At 46.5% G+C, this 26,739-nt stretch overlaps 1 long non-coding RNA gene across 3 annotated transcripts; it reads left to right on the top strand.

Annotated features, from left to right (window-relative positions):
- The first annotated feature begins 3,205 nt into the window (after positions 1–3,205).
- Positions 3,206–6,349, top strand: LOC127293352 (uncharacterized). 3 transcript variants are annotated; one of them, XR_007845704.2, is made up of 3 exons: positions 3,206–3,537; positions 3,634–3,676; positions 3,770–6,349. It is a non-coding gene; the product is annotated as an uncharacterized lncRNA (long non-coding RNA). The 3 variants fall into 3 exon arrangements; XR_007845703.2 differs by having other exon boundaries at positions 3,634–4,009; positions 4,071–6,349; XR_007845702.2 differs by having other exon boundaries at positions 3,634–6,349.
- Positions 6,350–26,739: the final 20,390 nt, after the last annotated feature.

Genomic DNA, 26,739 nt, shown 5'->3' with positions numbered 1-26,739 from the left:
GGTGGTGGCGCGGTGGCGGTGGTGGTGGTGGTGCTTCACCTACACCTCCTTCACGTCAGCCGACGCCGCCCCCCAATTCACCTCCGGCGGGTAAGCAGCCGCCGCCCCCTAGTCCGCCCCGGGCGGGTAAGCAGACGCCGCCCCCCAATCCACCTCCGGCGAAGAAGCAGAAGCAACAGTCCTGGATTATTAACCCGGACCCTTATGTACCTAAGAAAACAAAGGTACCGGAGCCATCACTGAAGCCTCTCCCCACGAGGCCTTGGGAACGTAGTGCCGAGGAAGTCGAGGCGGCCGCGACTGCTGATTTAGAGAAATGGAAGGTGGGCTGCAAGAAGAAAAGAGAGCCCGAGCCCAAGCCAGTATTTTCTGATGAGCAAAAGAAGTGGGCTAAGTCATTTTTGAACACACCGTCCCAAGCCGCGAAGAATCTGCCTGACGACTATGCACGTGAACTAAAGAATTAGGCACGCATGTTCAAGAAGAAGAAAGAGGAGGCCGAGAAAGCGGAATTAGAAAGTGCACAAAGCGGGAAACGAGTTGTTGCCCAGCTCGGGGAACAAAGTAAACAATCGATTGCCCCGCTTATAGTGACAGCCGCGGTCCGGATGCCCCGAAATCATAGAAGGCTGCGGCGGCAGGGATTGACTGTAACGAGTGCCGAGAGAACAAGCGGCCAACTTAGGTATTACTCTTCGTGAACTGTTAGGCCTTGATGAGGCGCCAGTGAAGGAGGTAGTACTTACATATGTGAAGAATGGGCCTCTCGTCGAGCCTGCGCAGGAAGAGGATCTACCTCCACAAATGAAAGGTCTGCTGAACTGGTACAAGGGTTACATAAAACATAAAAATGCCAAAGATTATATTTTTGCGGAAGTTGGATATGAGCATCACTTCAAACGTTACTCTGTAAAAATTCATCTGAGTGAATTGTTCCAGCTTTTCAATCTGCGCGAGCTCGACAAATCTATCATCAGTTGCTACGTTCTGTAAGTGATTTATTTCTACCCCATCTCATTCATATTGCCTGCACTATATATATATATATATATATATATGTCCTAACTATATTGTTGTGTCCGCTATTATACATGCAGATTGAAGATTAAGGAATGCAGAGTAAGGAACATCCATGATGTTGGGTTCATTGACCCACACATCGTTAATGGATATACGTTACAGCATCACCCCGCCGACGTGGAGGAAGACCTGTGGCGGTTTCTTGAAAAGCAGGAACTCAAAAGTGATATTCTATTTCCTTACCATTTTGGGTGAGTGTTTATGTCTTGAGCACATTCTCTTTTGTTTACTCCATGCATGGTATGTGGCCGGCTAATCGATGAGTTATGCATGACGTACTGTGCATGTATCGTGTCCGCAGGTTCCACTGGATTCTGCTAGTAATTAAAGTTGACAAATCAGAATGTCTCGTCCACGACTCTCTGAATATGGATAAGGCGGAGTGGGCCGACATGAGACAAATGATTCAAAAGTAATTGTTTTCATTCATTTGCGCTCTATATCGATCGGCCTATTTCGTTCATTTTCCTAATTAAGCTTCAAGTAATTAACTAATAACTCTCTTGTTCATTTAATTTTCTTTACCTTGTAGGGTTTGGAGACGGTTCTCAGATACAAAGGACGGTCAATTCAAAAAAGAGCTAAATTTCATGCGGTCAAAGGCTAAGAATGGTAGCGATATTCAGCCACCGGGAACCAATCTGTGTGGATACTATGTCTGTGAGATGATCCGGAGATACACCTCTGAGCGCGTTCCGAGTGATCTCAATGCTCAGAGGAATAATCTCCGGATGATGCTTAGTCCAGAAGCTCGCTTCCGACCACTTCAAGAGGAACTAGCTGGATGGTTCAGGAGGGAAGTCCTCGATCCTAAAGGAGAACACCATTACGAGGACGTAGAACTATACATGCATTAAATTATGTATGGAAACTTGTTCAAACTTGTATATGGTCATCCGATGATATTGAATATATATATATTGTATATTCCTCTTGAATTCTTTTTGGTTCTAATTTCAAATTTGTTTGAAATTGTACATTCATATGCATGTATATAGTACCGTAGAATATGTGAAACTCCTTCAAAATTACAATAAAGCACAAAAGAAATAAAACAATACAAATAAAACAGAAAACAAGTTTAAGGGGGGGAGGGGGCAGGTTTAGGGGGGGCCTAAAACCCTAAACCTGCGGCGGCCTTTAGTCGCGGTTGGCCAGAAGAACCGCGACTAAAGGTCCTCCGCCCCGACGGTCGCCTGGCGCCCACGTGGACGGGCCTTTAGTCGCGGTTCGTAAGCAACCGCGACTAGAGGGGGGGCCTTTAGTCGCGCTCATTTGGTCGCGGTTGCGCAACCGCGACTAATGGCAGTTGCGAACCGCGACCAAAGGCCCTTTTTCCACCAGTGAAGGCAAAATGTACCAGCCAAGGAGAGACAACTAATTAATGCTCGTCGAAGAGAATCTAGGAAGAGCATACCACTTGAGGAACGGCAGGCACTGCTAGCTCTGCGCAACGCAAGACTCGCGGATAAGCGAAGCACCCCATGTGCTGAATCCATTGCAATGCCGTGCCCATATGCAGCTACTTTGCATCCATCAGCTTCCTGGAATTGATACAGTCTACATAAAGTTAGGGTACAAGTGAAGTATGGAGATAGCTCCTTGTTTTTTGTTTCTGTTTTGATCATCTTTTGATCAACTGGTCCTGTAATATAACTCTCTAAAACGCTAGCAATAGGCGGCGTCCTCCCCCCTCTCTCAATTGCTATGTTGTGATACTTGGTGTTTTCGTTATCTCATGGTAATGAAAATCGATCCCCTGTGGGGTGGTCGCTTGGAAAAAAAAAAGTGAAGTATGGAGGTCTCTCTAGAACCATATAAATGAGTACATAGGTTGAAAAGGTGCCCATAATTATGGGGTGAGGTTCTTTTCCGTCACAGACATGAGTAGATCTCTAAGAGCTCTAAGCTCCCAGGGTTGGGAGCACTTCCGGTTGACCTGCCCATCCCTTTCGCGGGCCCCATAGCAGGGAAGGATACGGTCATGTTACAGATAGTACTGTATTTTGGTTGATCGTGTCGGCGTTTGTACAAGATACCACAGTAGGGCGGCTAGGGCCCCTACTCCAGCACGTCACCGCCTCCCCGTGCGGCCGTGCGCCTCGGAGTCTCGGGCAGACTTCGCAGCACCACGCCTCCACCCCTCTCACCTCTCCAGGGACGGCCACTTCTCCGGCGACTGGCCACCGCATCCTCCCACGCCACCAGATCGACGGCCACCCCATCCTCCTCGCGCGCCTCCGCAGATCTACGTGGAAGCCGACCCGGCCGCTCGCCCCTACCGCTACGCCTCCCTACCCCGGTGAGCATGGTCCGGAACGCACGCTTCTGCATTGTGCTTACCGAGTTGGTCGCCGCCCTGCAGCAACTCCCATCACCGAGCCCCCTGCTCCATCGTGCTTGACACACAGGTCATGCTAGGGCTCTCTTGCCCCACCGGTGGTGGGTATTCTTCAGGTCACACCATGCTATTTCCACTTGATCTTGCATAAGTACATCACGGATTTCGATTGAATAATCTATGCTGAAAGTTCTATTTGTGCAATTTTGCAGTTTTTGTTGTGGAGTTGTTGATGAAATTTCAAGCAGGCTATAGGTGAGAATAAATAAACAAAATTTGTGTTTCAGTTAATCTAATTTTCTAAACTTCGCACTATTCAATGTTAGTCAACAACTTATTAATGCTCAGCTTCAGTTAAGGGGATTGATTTTGCCCGTGCCTCCATACATGCGCCATGGGTCATTGTTTGGGGATTTCCAGCTGTGGTAAACCGGCTGGCTCTGTAGGTGATGTGTTGATCATGGGGTGTCTCCTAACCCCCAGTAGAAACGAATCTGAACACTGAAAGCTGGTCCTCAAGGATGTTGTGCTCACTCCATTGCTTTCAATGGAGGACCCCTGTCTGACACGCTTCCGTCTGCTCTTATGGTAGGGATTCCGGTAGTACTATATGCTCCTTGAAATAGAGCTAATCGTCTTCAGTATGCAGGAGGAGCCGCGGGCATTCCCTGCAGGAACATGGATTCGTCAGGCAACGACAATGCAGCTCCAGCCTATATGCTGACAAACCTGGTTGATGCAACCACGACATTCCAGATCGTCGACATTCAGCGGTATATGATGGAGTCCATCCAAATAATTTTGCAGCCATCTAGCCTAAGCGATGCTTGAACATCTTCCCCCGAGGGGTAATAAATTTCCTTTCAGGATTTTTGTTCTTTTGTGTTTTCCATTATATCTGAAATTAGTTAAAGCCGTTTCTCTGTTTCGCCATCCTTCTGCTCCTAGATAACACTTTTAACGAGGTTGCGATGCCATTCTGCTCCTATCCTTTTAAACCATGGGTTTAGGAGGCTATTGGTAAACCACACTGCAAAGCTTCTGTTGTTAAAATTCTGCCCCTATAGAATTACATGCTTACCTGTTCGCAGACTGAATTATTAAAGCCGTCTCGCCATAAATACTGATATATGTGTACAATCCTAAATGTACTGAAAAAATATCTTGTCTCTTTGGTTAATGGTTTAAGTCTATATAATTAGATTACCATCCCTAACGCAATTTTGAAAAACGCTTGCTGGTTTGATGAACCACATTGACAATACGCACAGACTGAAAAACGGTTGCTGGTTTGATCCATCTAATTTGCCCGATATAATAGTCGTTCATCATACTTGCTAAATTTCAGTTTAGACTGATCAGCTCGAATTTCTTGAAAAGAACATTCCACAGTTGCCATCCTTTTGTGGGTAATATTGTATCGTGAATGTATGCCCTATGGTGCATCTTAGCTGGTTTAGACAAATGAAAAGAATTCCTTCACTGTTCATTATCACCCACTGAAAAGAATTCTTTCACTGTATACTGCAACCGCTTCTTCCTCTGATGACTGTCCACTTTCCTAAATCGATCCGTTGCTGCATTTATCAATTATGTTAAAACATTTGGCACGTTGGTGATCATATTATAAAAGATTTGGTTTGTTAGTGCATCATATTATAGTTGAGCTGAAATGACTCACTCACTCACAGGAGTGTGGTTTTACACACTGCAACTATTTCCAAATATTCTTGTTACAAGTACATCTTAACTTTTCTTAATCTAAAGTCGCAACTAATAAGTCATCGGCGTATTCTATGGTATATACAACACTCTGCATGTTCAGTTATCGTCTACAACTATAGTACTGCAGGCTTATATCAAAAGAAATGTCTTGCTTGCTCATCAACAGTACAATCCATCAACAGTTCAACACCAATGTTAGAATTATATTCGGTCGAAATAAATGCTCACCTGTTGCAAGGCCCAATACATAATGTGATGCAGAATTTTTGTGTTACACTGTAGCTTATTTACTGGGGATAGTATCAGGTACATGTGAATTCAACTGCGACTGAAGTCATGCAAACATTATTCAGTACTCCAGACCAGTATCAAAAGAGATGCCTCGCTTGCTCATCTCCAGTATAATCATCAACAGCAATATTAGAATTCTGTTTTTTTTTTCGAAATAAATGCTTACCAGTTGCTAGGCCCAGAAAAGAATGTGATGCAGAATTTGTGTCACATTGTAGGTTATTTACTGGGTTAGTATGAGGTACATGTGAATGCAACTTAGACTGAAGTCATGTACCATGTGGTACGTGGTGAGCAACTAAACAATTGTTATACAAAGACTGAAGTCATGCAAACATTCATGCTGAGAAATGACAATACAGTGCTGAAATGAATTCTGATATCTTCTAGGAGATCTGAGCTCCATTGAAATATGATCATCAGTAAATAAATAGCTGTGAGAAATGTGGTAGTTATCATTTTCCCCTTCTACTAGAATAAATATGTGGATTTTGTCTGCCTAGCATGTCGCTTTGTAAAATTTCTTAATATCTCGGTTCAAATATTACAGCACGTCACTGATATATCTGATATTCTCATCCTATATCCAACAGGTTACTTGGACTGCTTGAGTCTTGTTTGATGCCGTGTTCGTCACACCATTATTCCTTTTAAAAAGTACGAGAGAATGCTATACTTATTGGTGTTTAGCAAATTATTGTTAGGAACTTCATGTATATGACTTTTCAGGAGTCAGTCTATTGTTTGCTTTGCATTTTCTTTTATCAGAGTTTAGTTTTGTATACACATTCACCATTTTGTTTCCACTCTATTTCTAGCGGGTGTAGTACTTGCCGATGGGGCAGGTTTTATTTGTACATAAATATAAATCGATTAGTGAGGTTATGCCTACACCATCTATCTAATATTACACGTGAAAAATTAAACGGTAATACAAAAAATGGCGCGACAAGGCGCGCCAGGTCCTTCTAGTACATGATCAACTTGTGATATTCGTTGTGTATTCCAGCTTGTTTCCCTGAGCTTATTATGCATGCACTTGTTTAGAGATCTTTGTTTCTACAAAATGGTGTCCTATTACTTCGATCTGCATTTATTTCATTGCTTGGAGCATAGGAGATGAAAGTTTATATGTTAGATATATTGTTCAAATGACCTTTTGTACTTCATATATTCCACAATTCATGTTAAATGGGCATATTTAAATTCGGCTAAATTATGTATTGTTGTAGTGATTAACATACTGTTATGTTAAGTTTGGACACTTAAAGTGGTGGTTATTTGTCGATGTAAGCTGAGAAAACATGTCTCTTCGGTTTTAGCGAAAATTACAGTGGATTATCTTAATTTCGATGGTCTATGTCACAAAACATCGCCTCACTTCCCTGCACCGAGAGACATCTGCTACATTTTCTTATTTGTTTCTCTAGGTGCTTGATGAAATGTCCGTCAGACAGATATATATAAGTTCGAGGTGGAGGAGAACATGTGCACGGTTCTCAGGTTCTAGGCTGAATTTCTTTGAGGGAGAACGGGTGTGCAGTGTTGGTTGATCTGTTAGGTTCGACAGTCATTTTCAGTTAACAGAGAAAAGTCAAAACTTAACGTTAAAGGGATGGGCCCACTGGACCAACGTCCAGGGCTTAATCTGTACGTGACTTGTTCTCGTATGTAACAAACGCACCCTGATCGGGGGTGCCAAAACCAACTCGATGGTTTTGGTCCCCTGTTGCGCTGTGCCATATAGAGGGGGGGAGTCTGGCAGAGATCGATACCAGTTAATGATCTAAACATCTGCTTCCCCCACATCCCAAAACTCTACCGATCTAGAGTGGCCAGAAGCAACGGGAAGACTGGAACCTCGCCGTGCTGTGCCAGGGCAGTGCAGGTGGCGCCCGGAGGGGATCAGGAGGATCTCCAGATCGTCATCGACCACAAGTTCGTCATCAACACTGCCACACCAAGCCTGCCTCACGCAGGCGTCGATGGGATCGTCAGTGCCCAGTAATGCAACACATCTACTCTCTCTGTTTATGATCATTAGGTGTTCTAGTGGCTATTGTTCACGATCCGGTGTTACTCTTGAAGTATTAGGCCTAACAATGGTATCAGAGCCTAGTACTGCTAGCACTAGAACCCTAGTAGTGATCTGAGATCACGTTTTTTGTATATCATGCTATAAACTCTGCTTGCATCGTAGATGAAGCAACTATAGTTTGTTTGGAGCTTTTCCACGATATAGCTCCTCCGGCAAGTGTGAATACATAACCTGACATGGATTTTCTTACTATCCACACAACCGGCATGATCAGAATCTGAATAACCAACAACTTGTAGGTTATCAGACCTTCTGTACGTAAGCATGTACCCTTTTGTCTCTTGCATATAACGCAAGACTTTCTTTGCGGCCTTCCAGTGGTCTAGTCCTGGATTTGATTGGAATCTGCCAAGCATCCCGGTTATAAAAGCCAAGTCAGGGCGTGTACAAACTTGTGCATACATGATGCTTCCGACAACTGAAGCATAAGGAACCGACTTCATCTGATCAGTTTCAATTTGGTTCCTCGGACATTGAAATGTCCCAAACTTATCGCCCTTGACTACTGGGGCAGGTGAGCCAGAGCACTTATGCATATTGAATTTCTTTAGTACTCGCTCAAAGTATGCCTTTTGTGATAGTCCCAACACACCTTTAGACCTATCACTGCCCTGGCACAGCACGGCGAGGTTCCAGTCTTCCCGTTGCTTCTGGCCACTCTAGATCGGTAGAGTTTTGGGATGTGGGGGAAGCAGATGTTTAGATCGTTAACTGGTATCGATCTCTGCCAGACTCCCCCCCTTTATATGGCACAGCGCAACAGGGGACCAAAACCATCGAGTTGGTTTTGGCACCCCCGATCAGGGTGCGTTTGTTACATACGAGAACAAGTCACGTACAGATTAAGCCCTGGACGTTGGTCCAGTGGGCCCATCCCTTTAACGTTAAGTTTTGACTTTTCTCTGTTAACTGAAAATGACTGTCGAACCTGACAGATCAACCAACATTCTCCCCCTTGATCGTTAGGTTTAACATCATTTGCCCATTCTCCATAGGAATAATAAACCAAAGTGAGGTGTTACAACAACCAATGAAATGCTATTGAACCTCAACACTTATGGCATACCAGCCTATCTTGAAATGGATAACATAATACTTATTGGGAGTGGTTCTTATTATGGTCCCTTTATCCAGAATCATAAGGCTTCCAGTAATCCCATGCCGGCAACATGCTCACGAAAGATTCTGGGTGGTAAGCCTTTCGTTAGCGGATCCGCAAGCATACGAGTCGTACTTATATGTTTAACAATAGTTGTTTGATCCTGGATCCTATGCATCACAACATGATACTTAATGTCAATGTGTTTGGCAACATCACTTGACTTGTTGTTATTCGCATAGAAAACTGCGGGTTCATTATCGCAGTACAATAGAAGTGGTTTTGAAATGCTGTCGACCACTTTAAGTCCGGGAATGAAATTCTTTAGCCATACAGCCTGCCCAGTGGCCTCATAACACTGCCCTGGCACAGCACGGCGAGGTTCCAGTCTTCCCGTTGCTTCTGGCCACTCTAGATCGGTAGAGTTTTGGGATGTGGGGGAAGCAGATGTTTAGATCGTTAACTGGTATCGATCTCTGCCAGACTCCCCCCCTTTATATGGCACAGCGCAACAGGGGACCAAAACCATCGAGTTGGTTTTGGCACCCCCGATCAGGGTGCATTTGTTACATACGAGAACAAGTCACGTACAGATTAAGCCCTGGACGTTGGTCCAGTGGGCCCATCCCTTTAACGTTAAGTTTTGATTTTTCTCTATTAACTGAAAATGACTGTCGATCCTGACAGATCAACCAACATGCAGGCGTGCAGCCAGTAACCAGATGAACATCAAGTACGACAAATGACAAGAGTGTGGTATGCACTACTTACATGCACATTAAATGCATTGACTATTGATTGTTTATGCTGCACCATTTGGTTGTTGTTTCTGATGGAACAGAAAAATACTTAGCAAACTAAAATACACCAAATCGCAAGAAAAAGCAAGTCGGCTGGAAAGATTTGACTGTCTAGACTCATGAGAGGATTTGAACATGTAGCACATTTTGTTTTGCTCTTCAAGATTGGTCTCTATTCATACATATAGTTTCTACCATGCGGATTTTCTCATCGGCATTATAAAATCTTAACATTATAAATAGTGATAGCACCTGTGTTCTTAAGAGTACAGCACACATATTTTATGGAAAGAAATATGCGAAGCTACAAACATGGTGTTAAGAGATCGGTTCGATACGTGTGTATTTGTATCGTATGTGTCTTGTATTGTAACCTGCCAAGTATATAAATAGAAGAGGTGGGGAGCACGTTGCTCCATCCACGAAACCCTAAACGTGTGTTTTAACTTGGTATCAGAGCCTACAGCCGCCGCACGGGTCTCCCTTCTCCCGATCCGATCTCATCGCCGCCGCCCTCTCCGATGGGTTCCTCTAGCGCAGCGATGCAGCTCTCCGTCATCGGACCGGTCGTCTCTCCGCCCGCCCTGACGGCTGCTCCCACGGTTCCCACCGTCGGGATTCGTCTCGACCGCAACAACTTCGCTTTGTGGCGTGCTCTTACGCTCACCAATCTCTCCGGGGCTTCGCTCCATGGTTACCTCGACGGCACGGTGGCGGCGCCAGCCAAGACCATCACCGAGGGCACCGGCGACGCCGCTCGGCAGGTTGACAACCCCGCGTATGGTACGTGGTGGACTCAGGACCAGGAGGTCCTTGGCGTGCTCCTCTCCTCCATGACTGAGGAGATCGCGAGCTAGCTCCTCGGCTGCAAGACGGCGGCCGCGGCTTGGACGGCAATCCAAGCCATGTTTTCTGCGCAGAGCCGCGCTGGAGTCAGGCATCTCCATCGCCAAATTCAGGGGCTGCGGAAGGGCGATGCGACCGCAAGCGAGTATATGCACAAGGTGCAGGCTCTGGCTGACGCCATGGCCATCGCTGGGTCTCCTCTTCGTGACGATGAAATCATCGATTACATGCTTACCGGCCTCGGCTCCGCTTTCAATCCGATCGCGGCGCCCCTGAACATGATCACCAGGGTGGTGACCGCCGCCGAGTTCTATTCCATGTTCCTGAACTACGAGGGCCTGCAGCTGTCGCAGCTGGCTGAGACCGAGGAGTGGGCCTCGTCTGCCAATGCTGCTGCTCGTGGTGGTGCTCCCTGGCAGCCCCGCGCGCCCTTGCTTGCCTTTTCTGGCGGAGGCCCTCAGCCTGGTTACGGCGGGGGCAACAGCGGCCGTCAGACTTACGGCGGTAACGGAGGAGGCGGCTATGGATCGCCGGCGGGCGGCCACGCCCAGATCTACGGACCGCCAGCGGGCGGCAACGGCAACGGTCGCCCAACTGGCGGCAATTACGGTGGTAACGGCGGCGGTGGCAACCGCGGCTAGAACGGAGGACGCCGGCGTCAGCGCCCGCAGTGTCAAATCTGCGGCTATTGGGGGCACATCGCCGATGATTGTCGGAACCGCTTCAACCCCGACTTCGTGCGCGGCAGCAACCAGCAGCGCACCGGCAACAACCAGCAGCGTGTCGGCAACTCGGCATCGACCAGCTCTCCGCCCTGGATGATGGACACCGGGGCGACGGATCATCTGACAAATGATCTTCAGCGTCTCCACATGCAGGAGCGCTATGGCGGGACGGATCAGGTTCAGGTGGCCAACGGTGCAGGTTTGTCTATTGCCCACATTGGTCACTCTTCTTTAGCCGGTTCACAATTAAAACTGAATAATATCCTTCATGTCCCGCATATTAGTCAGAATCTTCTCTCTGTTTATCGCCTTGTCTGTGACAATGATGTCTTTGTTGAATTTCACCGATATTTTTTCTGTGTTAAGGACAAGGTCTCCCGGAGAATTCTGCTTCACGGTAGAAATCATGGCGGACTCTACCCCGTTCTGTTTAGCCGTGCGTCTTCGCCGTCCACTCATCGTGCTCTTTCCGGTGCCAAGGCTTCATCGTCTCAGTGGCATCAGCGTCTAGGTCATCCCGCAAATAATGTCGTTCACACTATTGTTAAGAACCATGATTTATCCTGTACTTCCACTAGTCCTCGTTTGGTTTGTGATGCTTGTCAGTGTGCCAAAAGTCATCAACTATCATATACTTTGTCTCATCGTGTTACCACTATGCCTCTTGAGCTTATACACTCTGATGTTTGGGGTCCTGCTATTGCTTCTTCCGGTGGTTTTAAGTACTATGTTAGCTTTATCGATGACTACTCTCGTTTTTGCTGGATCTATCTCCTTAAACATAAATCTGATGTTGAGCGGGTGTTTTATGCTTTTCAGGCTCATGTTGAGCTCCTTTTGAACACCAAAATTAAAGCTGTCCAATCCTATTGGGGCGGTGAATATCATAAACTCCATCAGTATTTTCAGCGCACAGGTGTCTCACACCGTGTCTCCTGCCCTCATACCTCCCAGCAAAACGGCGTTGCTGAACGCAAACACCGTCACTTGGTCGAGACAGGTCTTGCCTTGCTCGCCCACTCCTCTCTCCCTTTACATTTCTGGGATGAGGCTTTCCTGATGGCTTGCTACTTGATTAATCGCATGCCTACACCCGTTCTTAACAAAGAGACACCACTTTTCTGCCTTCTCAAAATTCAGCCCAATTACGAGTTTCTCCGTATCTTTGGCTGCGCGTGTTGGCCGAGTCTTCGCAAGTATAATGCTCACAAACTCGAGTTTAGATCCAAGATGTGTGTTTTCTTGGGCTATAGTCCTATGCACAAGGGCTACAAGTGTCTTGATAAATCCACGGGTCGTATTTACATCTCCCGTGACGTCGTTTTTGATGAATCCGTGTTTCCATATGCCACTCTTGGGGTTACGGTTGATATTCCCACTCTTCGTGAAGCTATTAATTTCCCTATCACTGAACCGGCTACGAGTGATCATGTGCGTCAATATGACCTATCTTACCTGTCCACTAACATGTCCTCTCCAGCTGTTGATCTTTCTGTGCAGAATACCGCGGTGATCGACGTCCCTCCTCCGGCTATGGACGTGCATGTGCATGCCCCGGTAACCGCGCTCCACACGGATGCTGCCACGTCGCCGTCGGGTCCTCACGGTGCGGATGCTGCCGCATCGCCTCCGGTTTCCACTGGTGCGGATGCGGCCACGTCTTCGGCATGCACTCCCTCGTCGCCTGCATCGCCTCCCGGATCGCCTGCGTGTGGTGCGCCCACGCCACCACATTCAGCTCCATCGCCTGGCGGGCCGGCTCCGGTGGCCTCACAGCCTGGCCATGGCATGGTCACTCGTCTGCGTGACAACACTCGTCGTGAGAAGCACTACACCAATGGCACTGTGCGGTACGATACTCGTCGCCGTGCTCTCTTTGCAGCACCGGTGTCTCACCATGATGCTCTTCGTGAACCGGCGTGGCGCGCCGCAATGACGGATGAATTCACCGCTCTCGCTTGGACGAAGACCTGGACTCTGGTTCCTCGACCACCTGGCACTAATATTGTTGGCAGCAAGTGGGTGTTCAAAACCAAGCATCGTCTAGATGGTTCAGTTGAGAAGCACAAAGCTCGCCTGGTTGCTTGCGGGTTCACTCAACAGCACGACATTGACTATGGTGATACTTTCAGTCCTGTTGTCAAACCAGCCACCATTCGCCTGGTTCTCTCTCTAGCTGTTTCTCGAGGCTGGACCCTTCGTCAGGTTGACGTCATCAATGCTTTTCTCCATGGTTTTCTGACATAAGATGTCTATATGCAGCAGCCCCCTGGTTTTGAGGATGTCTGTTTCCCCTCTCATGTATGCAAGTTGCAGCGTGCTATTTATGGTCTGAAGCAGTCCCCTCGTGCTTGGTATGCTCGCTTGAGTACTCTCCTTTTTCAGCTGGGGTTTCTTCCTGCCCGGGCTGATACATCCTTGTTCATCTTTAATCAGCGTGGTGTTCAAGTTTTCATGTTGGTCTATGTTGACGACATTGTCATTGCTGGTTCCACTACTGCTGTTGTGGAGGGTCTTGTTCGCTCTCTGTCTGCCACTTTTCCTATCAAGGATCTTGGAGTTCTGGAGTATTTCCTTGGATTGGAAGCGTCATACAATTCAGGGGGCATGACACTTATGCAGCGCAAGTATGCGCTAGACTTGTTGCATCGGGTTAATATGGAGAATTGTAACCCCACTTCCACTCCGATGGTGCCCACTGAGCGGCTTGCTCGAGATACTGGTGCACTTCTTGGTCCATAGGATTCTTTCAGATATCGCAGTGTAGTTGGTAGTCTACAGTATTTGACTCTCACACGTCCAGATATATCCTTTGCTGTCAACAAGGTTTGCCAGTTCTTGTCTGTAACATCCCAAATTTCAATAAAAAGAAAGTTAGAAGAATTCCAGAGAGCAAAATTTCAAACCAACAAAAACTTTTAATTTGCATATAGTGCCATGCATAGGACTTGTGCATTTGAGTGATATGCCATGATGATTGTTATTATGTTTATGTGATGAAATCTAAAACCCTAATGTGATCAAGTGAAGATCACAAACCAAATAAATCAAAAAGAGAAAGAAATCAAATAAGAGAAAAGCCCTAAAACCCTCACATATGGTTTATGCCATTTTTATAAATTTTTACCCTAGACCATTTTAGTCTTCACCATTAGTTGAATAATGTTACCAAACACTTATTACAACATTTGGAATCAAAGAAACACAAATCAAATGAAATTCAAACTCAAAATGGGATCACATATGATAATGGTCAAATCTGCCATTTATAGTCTGATCCCTACTTTGAGCCCTTGCAATTCAAATTTTTCAAACTAAACTTTGCCAACTCTTTGCCCCTCATCCAAGAGCACATCAAGGTGAACAACTTTGGTAAAGACCACCATGCTAAATTCATTTTGTATAAAATTCTATGCTCATGTAAAGTTGCAACTTTTTGTTATGTGGAACAATCTCACACTTAGCAAATTTTGCATTTCTTTGAATTTGGAAATTCCACCACCACACCTCATTCTCTCTGGTCATTTACAACTCAACCAAACACATACTTTTAAAATCTTGCAACCTTTTGAACTCAATTGAATTTGAACAAAAATTGCAAATTACAAATATGGAACTATTCCACACTATTTCAAATAGTGTTCTACTCAACCCTAACCTGTCCTAAACTACTCTATCTGGTCCCCTTGTCCCCTCTCTCACTCAATGCACCACAGTAACCCTAGGGAGGCAATGCATAGCATGCATGCACACCCATTACGGCCATAGCGCCACCTCGTCGAGCCCCCTCTCTTCTCCCTTCTTCTCCTCACTGGCCCTGGTGCCAAACCTTGCCACCGTGCTCTTCTACATCGCCTAGCACTGACAGCATCGCCGTAGACGCCGTAGCCGCGCCGGAGGAAGCGCGCCCAGAACGCGCCAGTATGTCGCTCGCGTCGCGTGTGGACATGCCGTGGACACGCCCTGGCCACCTGCCGCCTCGCCAGCACGCGCACCCCTTGGCCCCTCTCTCAACTCGTCGAGCACCGCCGTGACACCTCAACACCGCCAAACACGCTCACGACCAGCCCCTGGACCGCCGCCGCCGGAGACGACAAAGCAGATCCCGCGAACGTCGCCGCCAGACATGGAAGAAATGCGAGAGCTCTAGCCGCCGCCCGACCGAGCTGTCGCTACCATTAGCCTCGCCTGGATGTGTAGAACACTGCTGCACCGTTGCCTAGCCCCACCGCTCGCCTGAATCGCCGCGAGCATGTCGCCCTCGACTCTGCCCCGCAGCACACCTGCGTCTATATAAATAGAGGCTTCCCCTGAGCAATCTGAGCACCACACCTTCCTCTCCTCCCATCCCTGACTCTCCACCACCACTCCACTCACCCAATCGTCGCCGGAGCAAGCTCAATCGAGCGATCGGAGCCGCGGAAGCCCTGGTGCAATCGCCGTCGACTGGAGCCTCCTCAAGCGACGCCACTGCTACAGGCTGCTTCCTCTTCATCAACAACCTCACCTCGACCACCGCTGCCGCTCGCCGGACCTACGGTTAGCTCTCCGACCCCCTAGGCTTGCCGCCAGAGCGTCGGGTTCTCGTCGGAGAAGACGACGACCCTGCGCCGTTCGATCGCGTTCTAATCCGACGCTCCCCTTTGATCCATACTGTTTCGGTTTTTACGAGTCGCTGACGAGTGGCCCCCACTCTGTCAAGCGGACCAAGCACACCAGCTGCATTACTGGGCCGTTTCTCTCTTTTTCAAACTGATTCGGCCCAGTTTCTTTTCCCGCCAGCCCGTTAATTCAAATAGAGTTTAATTAATTCAACTCAAATGCAATACTGAACCCCACTTTGAAAATTCATAGAATCTGTTTAGCTTGGCCAAATTTAACAAATTTGATATTGTTGGAAAGCTAGTAAAAAGATCTACAACAAGCTACTGGTCCCACCTCAAGATCTGTTGTAGAAATAAAATGATAAAAAGAATAAGGCAGGGACTTTTTCACATTCAAATAATTATTGAAAATCAACCAAAATAGATATTTAGTTAATTCCAACTCCAATAGCTCACATTTGACTTACACTAATTGTTTCTGCAAGAAAATGGTGTGGTCACTTTGCATGATCATGCCCTAGTTTAATTAATGCACCATATGGCTAGTTGATTTAAGTGATATTGTCCAAAACTATTATGCAAACCATATGAAGTATTTTACTTCATTTAAATCTTGTCCCAAATGATTTCATGTGATGTTTGAACCCCTGGTCAAACACTCTTATATGAAATACTTGGAGATTTAAATCATTTGTAGAATTATTAAATGGTATGAGGTGGTCTACCTCATTTAAATCATTTTCTCAAATGATGATAATGAATGATTGATTTAGGTCAATATAAATTCATGTATGATTGTTTGAGAAATTAAATCTTAAGAAGATTTCAATGAGAGGAATTTATTCCTCAAGAACCCTATGGAAACTATCATTTACATATGTAATGAGAGGAAATTATTTTTCCTCAAGCAACACAACCAATGCACCCTAATTATATTAATTGTGTGCTTAGAATAGTTTGTGTGAATATATGTGATGTTTGGAATAGCCATTGAATTAGTTGAGTGAGGAGGAGAACTTTGAGAACTACCAAGGCAAGCTAATATTCAAATTTAGACGCTAGCACCGGAGAATACCCGGAAGAAAAAGGTTGCTACCAAGAGGAGGAGGAGGAGAACTTTGAGAACTACCAAGGCAAGCTAATATTCTTGCAAAGTGCAAAGCCCTTTGGGGCAAGGCACCATTAGTCTTATCTTTTCTTACCATAAGCCTATCCCAAGTTTCTACCTTACAAGTTTTTACTTGTTTTCTTAAAGAGTTGCTTTTATCGTTAACTTTGGTCAAAGTGAAAGAAAGTTATTAGAGTAGTAAAGTTAGTCTCAATCTAGCAAAGCAAGATAGCACCCCTCATGATTAGAGCTAGTGCTAATGATTAAAACTTGACTACTCTAGATGGGAACATGTGACTTTGAAATGAATTTGAAACCTTGGAATGATGAATCATTTCATGAATGAATTTTGAAGGTGAATATGACTAAGAGAAGATGGTGATTTTTGATAAAGCTGATATTGGTTTGAATGCGATACCTTTCCAATATTGAGTACCCCCACAATACCTGATTATGGGTAGGGCTTAACTGGAAATTTATGCATCTTCGTATGGGTTCCCTCTGAACACACATCATAGGGGTTATGCCGAGGCTGCCTCCGTTGTTGAGAAATGATGTGAATCGAGGTGAATTGTACAGCCAAGCCCTGTGCAGTTCCCAGGTTGACAGTTGGTCTTCACTGGGAGGCCAAGCTCATGGGGAGAGGTGCTCATACTAGGATTTGTAAGTGAAAGGTTATGGTTGATGATCCGGGTACTGTGTTACGATGATTCAGGGTAATCCCGACGGATGAAATCAAATGTTGTGGCACAAGTGTGCAATCTCTGCAGAGTGTAGATATATTCGAATAGCCGCGTCCACGGTTACGGACGGTTGGAAAGGCCATACAGTTTCCGATGTCAAATTCTTGAAAATGAGGGTGAAATGATTTGTGAAGTGGTGAATTGAAATTGAAATCACCACTTGAATGGTGGGAATGACACTAATGTTCCCCCTTGAGTTAGTTAGCACATGAATAAGGTTTTACTCAAATACTTGTGAGCTAAAATTGGCTTTATGCAAATAAACTAGAGCTTAGCAAACCTTACTAGAAATGTCTAGCACTTACACTAGTATTAGTTTGCGAGTACTTGAAGTACTCACGGCTTTGTCCCCTGGCTATTCAAATGGCCAGAGTATGAAGATGAACAAGGAGATGACCAGCAGGACGCCTACGACAACTAGGAGTCTTCCAACGTCAAGCGTTGGCCTGTGGACTAGAGAGTCCTTGTATCTTACGCTTCCGCTATGAACTTGTGTTTGTTCGTTGATCAATAGATCAACTATTCGTGTAATATGGATCATGTGATTCCAATTGTAAGACAATATGGTTTGTAATGAATGATGACTGTGATACTTAACTATTATGCCTCGCAACAACAATATTCCTGGGATTGCGATGTATGACATAATAGGCATCCGGACTTAAAAATCCGGGTGTTGACAAGTTGGTATCAGAGCCATTGTTTGACCTTAGAAGACCTTAGTTAGAATGGGCATTCTGGAAAAACTTAACTTTGAAATCAAATGAAGAGAATATTTGTGAAAATTTACTTACACTCTTGTCTTTGAGACTTTTTCAAAATGTGATGAATCATGTTCTATCTTATTTGAATCTACTAAAAATTTCACCACACTTGTTCACTCTCTAACTTACTCATCCATTTCTCTTTCAGATGGAGCCGAATGAACCCATCAACACCAAGTTTTACCAGCTTGGGAACGGAGGGAGCTTGATCTTCGAGCACGACCTCAATGCCGTCTCTGACTTCCTTGGGCGCCCACACCCCGAGTTCCACGGGATTCAGTTGGACGACATGCCCGGAGGAGAGTTGCAGTGGGTGATCACTGCCGACTTGAGGGGCAAGATGGAGCCTCCCACCTCGGAGAGGATCCTCTTCTCCTTCCGCGAGAGGAACTGGCTCGACGGACTCGTACGTGGCCTTCAGGAGGCACTTGCGCGCCTCTGTGGATAGAACGTGGTGCGCATCCTTGCTTCGCGCTTCGCGCATCTCGTGAGGCGTGATGCCATGGGAGTGCCCATGGAGCTGCAGCCGCACCCGGAGTTGAGGCACCATGCTGAGCACCTGGACTGTGATGACCCAGCGTACCACTGCATGGTGTAGTACACAAGTCGTTGACATAACACAAGTGAAACACCGTTCCACTCATATTACATCTCTCAGAGTGGTACAACAGAAACATATGCGAGTCCAAGGTATGTCTATAGAAGTACACACGAACTGTTTACATAAGATCCACACAGTCTCCTACTTTACAGTGAGGTAAAACTTCAAATAAAGCTCCAGAAGAACGACTCGTAGTCTATCCTATAACTATCACTATCTTTAGAGATGCTAGGCTTGCTATAGAATTCTAGCTATTTAGGTGCTAGGATTAGGGAAAGGTTCCCTTCTATTACTAGTCTAAGTTTCCATGATAGCTGATGCAGAAGTTGACTCCATTGACTTCTTTGATTGGATTCTTCATCTTGTTGCAGTTGACTCCTCTGTCTTCGAGTTCCACGGTAGATTCTCCTTCGGTGCCTTGATCTAAGAAGGGGGTTCAAATGGGATAGAATGAGTACGAGCGTACTCAGCAAGTTCATATTAGGAAATAGGTGTATCATGCACTAGCTACAGCCATAGACCAGAAAGTCATAGGCCAATGCAAGTTTTCATAAACATTTTTTCAAAAGGTTTATTTTATTCTGAAAACTATGCCCGTCAGTCTTCACAGGTTGAACAGAACTTCGTGGAGTTCCTTTCCTGCCGCGTTCGCAGTTCCCTTCCTGGAACAGGGAGTGACACTACTAGGAAAAGGCCTACCGCCGGCGAACCTAAAAGGCCCATTGCCGGCGCACCACGAGCCCGCCGGTGCGAACGCGCCGGTGATAAATGGCCACTGCCGGCGCACCAGGTAGTGCGCCGGCGATATGTCAGCTACTGCCGGCTCACCACCCAAGCTTCGCCGGCAAAGCGAAATTCCACCGGCGCACGTGCAGCTGCGCCGGCAGTAGGTCTTCCAGCACTGGCGCATGCCACGTGCGCCGGTAGTAGGGCATTTAGGTGCGCCGGTAATTATATTCGAAAATTCATTTTACAGCTTTTTTTCTAGCATATTACAATACATATTTGACAGCAGTATATATTTACAACGCAGTTCATATTTAGACAGCATTACATGCAATATGAGAAGCACATAGAGAGCCAAGTTTCATTTCGGTATCAATACACAATTACGCAAGTCTCGTTCCGGAATGTGTTGATTCATACAACACATGTGCATATGCAACACCGAACGACGAAGTTTCACAAAGTTAGAAGTCTCGGTACATAGTCGTCACAAGTATCGCCATACACCTCACAATGTAAGTCCTAACCTAAACTACAATCACATAGAACATGACCAACATGGTCATGATGACCATCATCACGAAGGCCATGGTGACGAGGGAATACCTCGGCAATGCCTACGTATTGTAGACTAGGGTTTCGGGAGAGAGTGACGATGGAGATTCCGGGGACGAGATTAGGCACACGACGTACCCAGCTTCGGGTCCCCTCGGTGGAGGATCCCTACGTGCTGCTAGCAATTCAGTATATGATCATATGTTTTACAGGGTGTCGCCGTAGGCGAAGCTATGTTGTCTATCTCTGTGTCTCTCTGTTGTCCCCTTTATTTCGGGTGCCCTGGCTAGCTTTATATATGCAACCAGCCTAGGGTTTTACAAGAGTCCTAGTCGACTACTTCTTCGGGTTGCCTTGTTGGGCCTTCTCTCCATATTGGGTCTTCTCCATATTGGGCCGAGCCAGGTATACCAATAATGGGTACCCGAAGGGTATGCCCATGTCACATGGTCTTCATCCGGTTCCTCCTTATGTCCCTCATCTCTCCCGCTAGATAACGGGCGTATCTTCCTTCCGCCTCCACCCTAGTGGGGTATCCCTTGTAGCTGTTGCCGCTGAAATGGTACACCTGTCTCCGACAGTCCTCCCAGTCATCGTAGACTCCAGGAACCCTCCCCTTGTACACGACATATGTCGTCGGCATCTCCATTCACAAGACAAGTAAAACGTTAGTACCAATGCAATGAACAAGTGCCAACTTAAATAAGAGACAAGTAGTATGAACTAAATAGCATGTGCCTCATACTTTGTTGGTCGAAATAAATAATAACATACAGGGATGGGGTCAGTGAGGCTAGGTAGGATGCACAATAGATTGATATTTGTGGCCATCACACCAAGCCTCACTAGCCCCACCCCGGAGTGTACAAGTGACCGAACATTTTAATCATCGGCCAATGCAATTAAGAAGTGCGAACTCAAATAGAAGACAAGTAGTACGAATTAAATAGCATGCCTCATACTTTGTCGGTCGAAACAAATATTAACATCCAGGGATGGAGTCAGTGAGGCTAGGTAGGATGCACAATAGATTGATACTTGTGGCCGTCGCACCAAGGCTCACTGGCTCCACCCCCGAGTGTACGAGTGACCGAACATTCTAATCATCGGCGAACTCCAAATACGAGGCAAGTAGTGGTCGAGTAAATGCAAATAATTATTAAGCTATGTACGCCATAATCTTGAAATATATAGCAAAGTAAATGAAACTATAGACACATGTTCACATGCACATTCATACAACTAAATAAAAGCAACTAGTCGATTCTATGGGAATATATAGCAATTATTACAGTACGGAAGTTCAAGGACATATCGTTCAAGCTTTAACAAGTGTTCCCGTCGTAGGATCAGGTTGTACGCCTAGGGGGGAATGGACGGCAGCCCTCAAGCGAGTTGAACGGCCTCTCATCACGCGACATCTCCAAGCGGAGTTCTATCTCGTCATTAGGTGGTAGACCGTAGCCGTAGAAGAACTCGCTGCACCTATTGTTGACATCCTGCGGGATTATCGTGCAAATGAACTGCTGGATGCGACCCCGATTCTTTCTAATCTCTCTATCGGGGACATCCGCCATGTTTGCAAACCTGTTTCTGAGATTCTCTGGCAGCAACATGTCATCTGCGTACTTTATGTACTCCTGCATCCGAAGGATGGCGTACCACGCGTCCATCCCATTGTCGGGCGTCGACTGCCTGAGGCAGGGGAAGTTGATTGTGTGGGTTAAGACCAAGCCTCCTCGGGATTTCCTCTCTACTTTGAGGGGGCCTGCCTTGTTGGCGAAGCCGGTGAGAGCATCATTGAGAAGGGCCTTGATGTGGGTGTAGTCTTTCTTGTGGTCCCTACCCGAGTCGAGATAGACTGCATGCGAGTGTTGCGGGTGCACGACGATGAGGGTGCAGAACTTGTCTCTGCGGAAAACACACGGATTAACCTTTGGAAATGCAAATGGAGATATAGGATAGAATGGTAATGGGGGACTAGCGAGTGATTACTTACTCGGGGAAGTAAGGGATGAGAATGGCGCCCTTTTTAATGTTCGCCAGCATGAAATCCTCGACCTGCTGGGTGGCAATCGCCCGATCCCCAGCCTTGCAGATGATGCTCTCCCGCATATAGAAGGGGTCCATTATCGCGATGGTCGGCGTCTCCTCCTTAACAATCTGGGCAGACAAGCTAAGAGCAACTAGGCGAACCACACTAAAGTGGAGCGCTTGCATGCGATAGATGCTGAAGATGTCGTTGAACCGGATGAAGCACAAGTCCGCGGGGTACTTCTCGACGCCGTTCATGCCGATTGGCACCTTCGCCACCAAGAGAGGGTAACCAGGATCTTTTGATTTGAGAAGAAGGTTCTCCACATGCAAGACAGTCTCATGCAAGCTCCTCATATCCGGGGTGAGTTTCTTCACGACATGCTCCGGCAGCATCGGTTGACCCAAGTGATGCAGAGGTCGCCAATTGTTTGGCAACTTGTCAAGGAGTGGGACCTTGTCCTTGGATTTGGCCACCGCCGCCTTGTCTTGGGCGTCCTTCTTATTTTGCCTCTTCCTCTTCTTGGGTTGTACTGATGGACCCTCCATCGCCGTAGTGGCCGTAGCACGGAGTGTGTTTGGGCTCAACATATTTTTGACGGCGGCGGTGGCGACCTCCTCAGGATTTTCCTCCTCAGCCGCTTCTTGAGAATCGAACAGCTTCTTGGAGCACACATATTTCAAGCCCGGCGCATCCTCATGGACAACTTGTGAAGACGTAGGAATATCCCATTGGAAGTTGTCACGTTCGTATTCCTCGGCCTCTGGCGCAGCTGGCTGTTGTGGTGGGGCACTGACCTCTGGCGCAGCTGGCCGTTCTGGTGGGGCGATGACCACGGGCGCCGCTGGCTGTCGTGGAGGGACGCTGACATGTGGCACCGCAAGGTGCTTGTCTTTGCTTGCCGTCGACCCCGAGTAGGTGTTGATCCGAATTAGGGTCTTCGGCCATAGCAGTACCCAACCCTTCAGTGAGGCCAGATTCAACGGGCTATCGTCATCGGCACCATGCGGTTGATTAGGAGGAAACAAATCCTCATAGCCCGGTAACGCCCGATCCACTTCAACCCGGTAAACGTCATCCGCCATATCTCGTGTGTGCCACTTCTTATCCAGGGGCCAAAGGATGGACCCCCTCGCGACGTCTTTGAGTTCGTCGTTTACTCTCATCAAGAAGGTGCATGGCGTCGAGAGCGCCTGCGAGAACATGTGTATGGCGTTAGAGAGAGGGCAAGGATGACGAAACTAATATATTAACTTGATGTACACATTAGTTAATTACCGTGAGGGCGTTGAGCTCGGCTAATGTCGACGGGCCAGCACATGCGGCGGCGGGCGTGCAAGTGACGGAGGGGCTGCTACCCGGCATGGACGGTGAATCCCTAGCACCAGCGACATTGCCGGCGGCCGGAGGAGTCTCCATTATAACATTGTCATTGCCGGCGGACGGCGGCACCATCGAGTTGCTGCCGTTGAAGCTAACCACTTGCATTTTCGGGGCCTTGTGTGCCACCCTCATACCACGCTTGTAGAGCGTTGAAATCTGCTTGGACTGAAGCGGCGACTTCAGCTTTGACTTCAGGTACGAGTGTAGCTTTGAGTTGCGGTACCAGTTGCGGTACCAAACCAGCTTGGACTTGGGCTAGGATTGACTCCCTCATTTCCTCCGCCTCCCGCTGCTTCCTCTCATTACGCGCATTTTTATCGGCCGCAGACGACAAGCCATAGTGACCATGCTTGTAGCCTGTACCGGCGCCAGCCACACGGCCTCTACGCGGCCTTCTCGTTGGTGAATGCTCATTAACGATGTTTAGCGCCCGTACGAGAGGCTTGTCCCATGCTACCCTGCCCGTCGACGCCTGGGACGAGGAGCCTTCGTCACCTTGAGAAAGTCTTTGTCTTTCTTCTTCCTGCGGAAGAAACGCGAACCATTTAGAAATGTTGCTACTATTATATGAACGATACTTGATATAATTAAACCGGTAAATTGCTTACCAGTTTTTTCTCCAACGCCAGGACCTTCTGGTCATTCGTGAACCAAATTATGTCGGTTACGACCTTCGGGTCCGTGACAAGTTCCCCGGTTAGTTTCTTCTTATGGTACCGGGACCTGATGAATCTTCTTTCAAGCGGGTCCTTGTACTTGAGCCAGGGGTTCTCAATGCCGGCATTTACATACGCCTCGTCCTCCTTCGCCCAATAGGGCTCCTTTCCCTCGTACCCACGGCTCCCAAGGTTGTGGTTGCCGATGTTAAGCTCCCGCATTTCCTTCCCCCACAACTTGCGATTCTTGGTTGCTTGTAGCTCTTCATTGGCCACAAAAGCATCAAAGTCCGCCTGGGTGACATGCGGAAAGGCGGAGTGGACCTCTTCGAAACCTTTGCCCTCAGCAATCAGCTTCCGCACCATGTACTTATAGCTGCTGAGGTGTTTGGTGAACTTCAGGAGGGCTTGTGAGTTCACAATGTTGTTGGTTTGATGACTGGAGGCGTAGTCGCCTAGGAACTTGTATCGTGCGTGCAACCTCGCAATGAGCTGGGCTCGCAAAGGCGCTTTGCTCTCAGCTCGGAGGTCCGTCTCGTTGAGATTGACGACCTCTCGGAGGATACATGCCAGTTGGTTGCCGTACCCCTTGGCAACATCCTTAGGCTCCACCGGCAAACCACTGGCGGGGTCCACCTCTTTGACTGTGTCTCTGCCGGTGCCGACCGTGTTTTGGCGCCTTGCCTTCCGTGGCCTCTTGGCTCCACTTGTCCCGGTGCCACTACTCCCGGCGGCGCCGCTAGGATCGTCGCCGCTTGTCTCGCCGCCACCCCCGGCGGCGCCGGTTGCCTCATCGCCGCTAGGCTCGTAGGTACTACCCCCGGCGGCGGCGCTTGCCTCGTTGCCGCTCGGCTCGTCGGCACTACCCCCAGCGGCATCCTCCATCTCATGGTCCTCGTCGCCGCCAACACCAGCGGCCTCGGCATCCTCCTCCATCCTAAAGAAGTGCCTATTGTAGTGCTCCTCTAACTCTTCTTGAGACGACATGGTGGCTTGCACTAATAGAAGATGAAAAAGAGTTAGAATTCACGGAAAAATTTGGCATGACCTTTGCTAAAAATTGGTCATGCCGAGTGCTAGAATTGCCGGAACGGAAATGAATCGACATTCCGGCACTCAATAGCAACTCAATCCCTGTAACAGAAATGCAAACATATAAATGCCATAACCATAACCATAACCATCTCCATAACCATGCCATCACCATAACCATCACCATATAAATTACAGTAGCATTTCAGCATATACATTACAGTGGCATTTTACATCAGCATAAAAATAACACTTGACAGCATCCATTTAAAACAAGAAAAGGAAATATTTGCAACTTAACACTTTAAATCCCATTAATGCTAGCATAGCAGTAGCTAGCAACTTAGCATTACTGCTTATTTACATAAACAAATGAAATATTTGCAACTTAACACTTTAAATCCCTGGCACCTACTGAGAACCTTGCATACTAGCTACTGCTAGTAAACCCCTGGATCAGTAGCATGCATTACAGTAGCATTACAGTAGCTACTGACTATGTTCTCTGTATTATTTAGCATTTTACACCATAACTAGAATTCAAACACTAAAATAAAAACCAGAATTCAAACAGGAAAATAAAAACCAGAATTCAAACCATCTTTAGCATTTTACACCATAACCATTTTACATCAACATAGAGAGCTTGTACCCACTTATACAAAATACACTAGGTACCTTATCATTTTTTTTTAAATGAACCAGATAAGGAACATAGCACCAATTTTCATTTTCTTTTAAATGAACCAGAGAAGCTCATGTGTCATTTCTCATTTGTGGATTATCAGAAAGCTCCAATTATAAATCAACTAAATGAACCTAGCTAGCTACTGTCCATTTGCAACAGCACATCATATATTTGCAAAAACACATCATACATTTGCTAAAAAAATTACATAACTCAAGTAATATAACCAGAGACAATAGTAGTAGCAACAATTTTTTAAATGAACAATTTTTTAAACCCTAGCAACCTGCAACTAAAATCATTTTCTAAATTCACCAAATTGTCTACCTCATTTCTAATATCTTGCATACAGCTCGAGTATCAAAGAGCTACAGCCTAAGTGCCTACTGGTGGAGAATGAACCAGGTGGTCAGAGATGGAGAGCTACAGCCTAAGTGCCTAACTGTCATCATTGAAAAATCATATTCTAATGTAGGGTCTAAATATTGCTACTTCATTTGCATTTCATCTAAACCAACTTGATTGCTATATCATTTAAACCTACTGCATCATTTTATTTCTAGTTGAAAAATTACAGAGGGCTTAATTGGTTTAGTTTAAAATTGGTTTAGTTTCAAACCAGAGAGCTTAATTGTTACTGTAATTTATATGAATTGGCAGTAGCATAACCAAAAAAACCCTACTGCCTAGCTACCTAGGCACTGCAAGCATTTTTATTTTCATTTTCTTTTTTGGCAGTGAGCATGAGCATGAGCAGTAGCATTTCAAAACCATTTCAAAATCTTTATTTGCAACCAGTGAGCATCAACATGAGCATTCATTTCATTTCCATTTCCATT

This window comes from Lolium perenne, chromosome 4 (assembly GCF_019359855.2).
Source record: "Lolium perenne isolate Kyuss_39 chromosome 4, Kyuss_2.0, whole genome shotgun sequence".
In the NCBI taxonomy this organism is placed as follows: domain Eukaryota; kingdom Viridiplantae; phylum Streptophyta; class Magnoliopsida; order Poales; family Poaceae; genus Lolium; species Lolium perenne.
The sequence above is the reverse complement of the archived record's forward strand: the minus strand, read 5'-3'. Positions and strand labels throughout refer to the sequence as shown.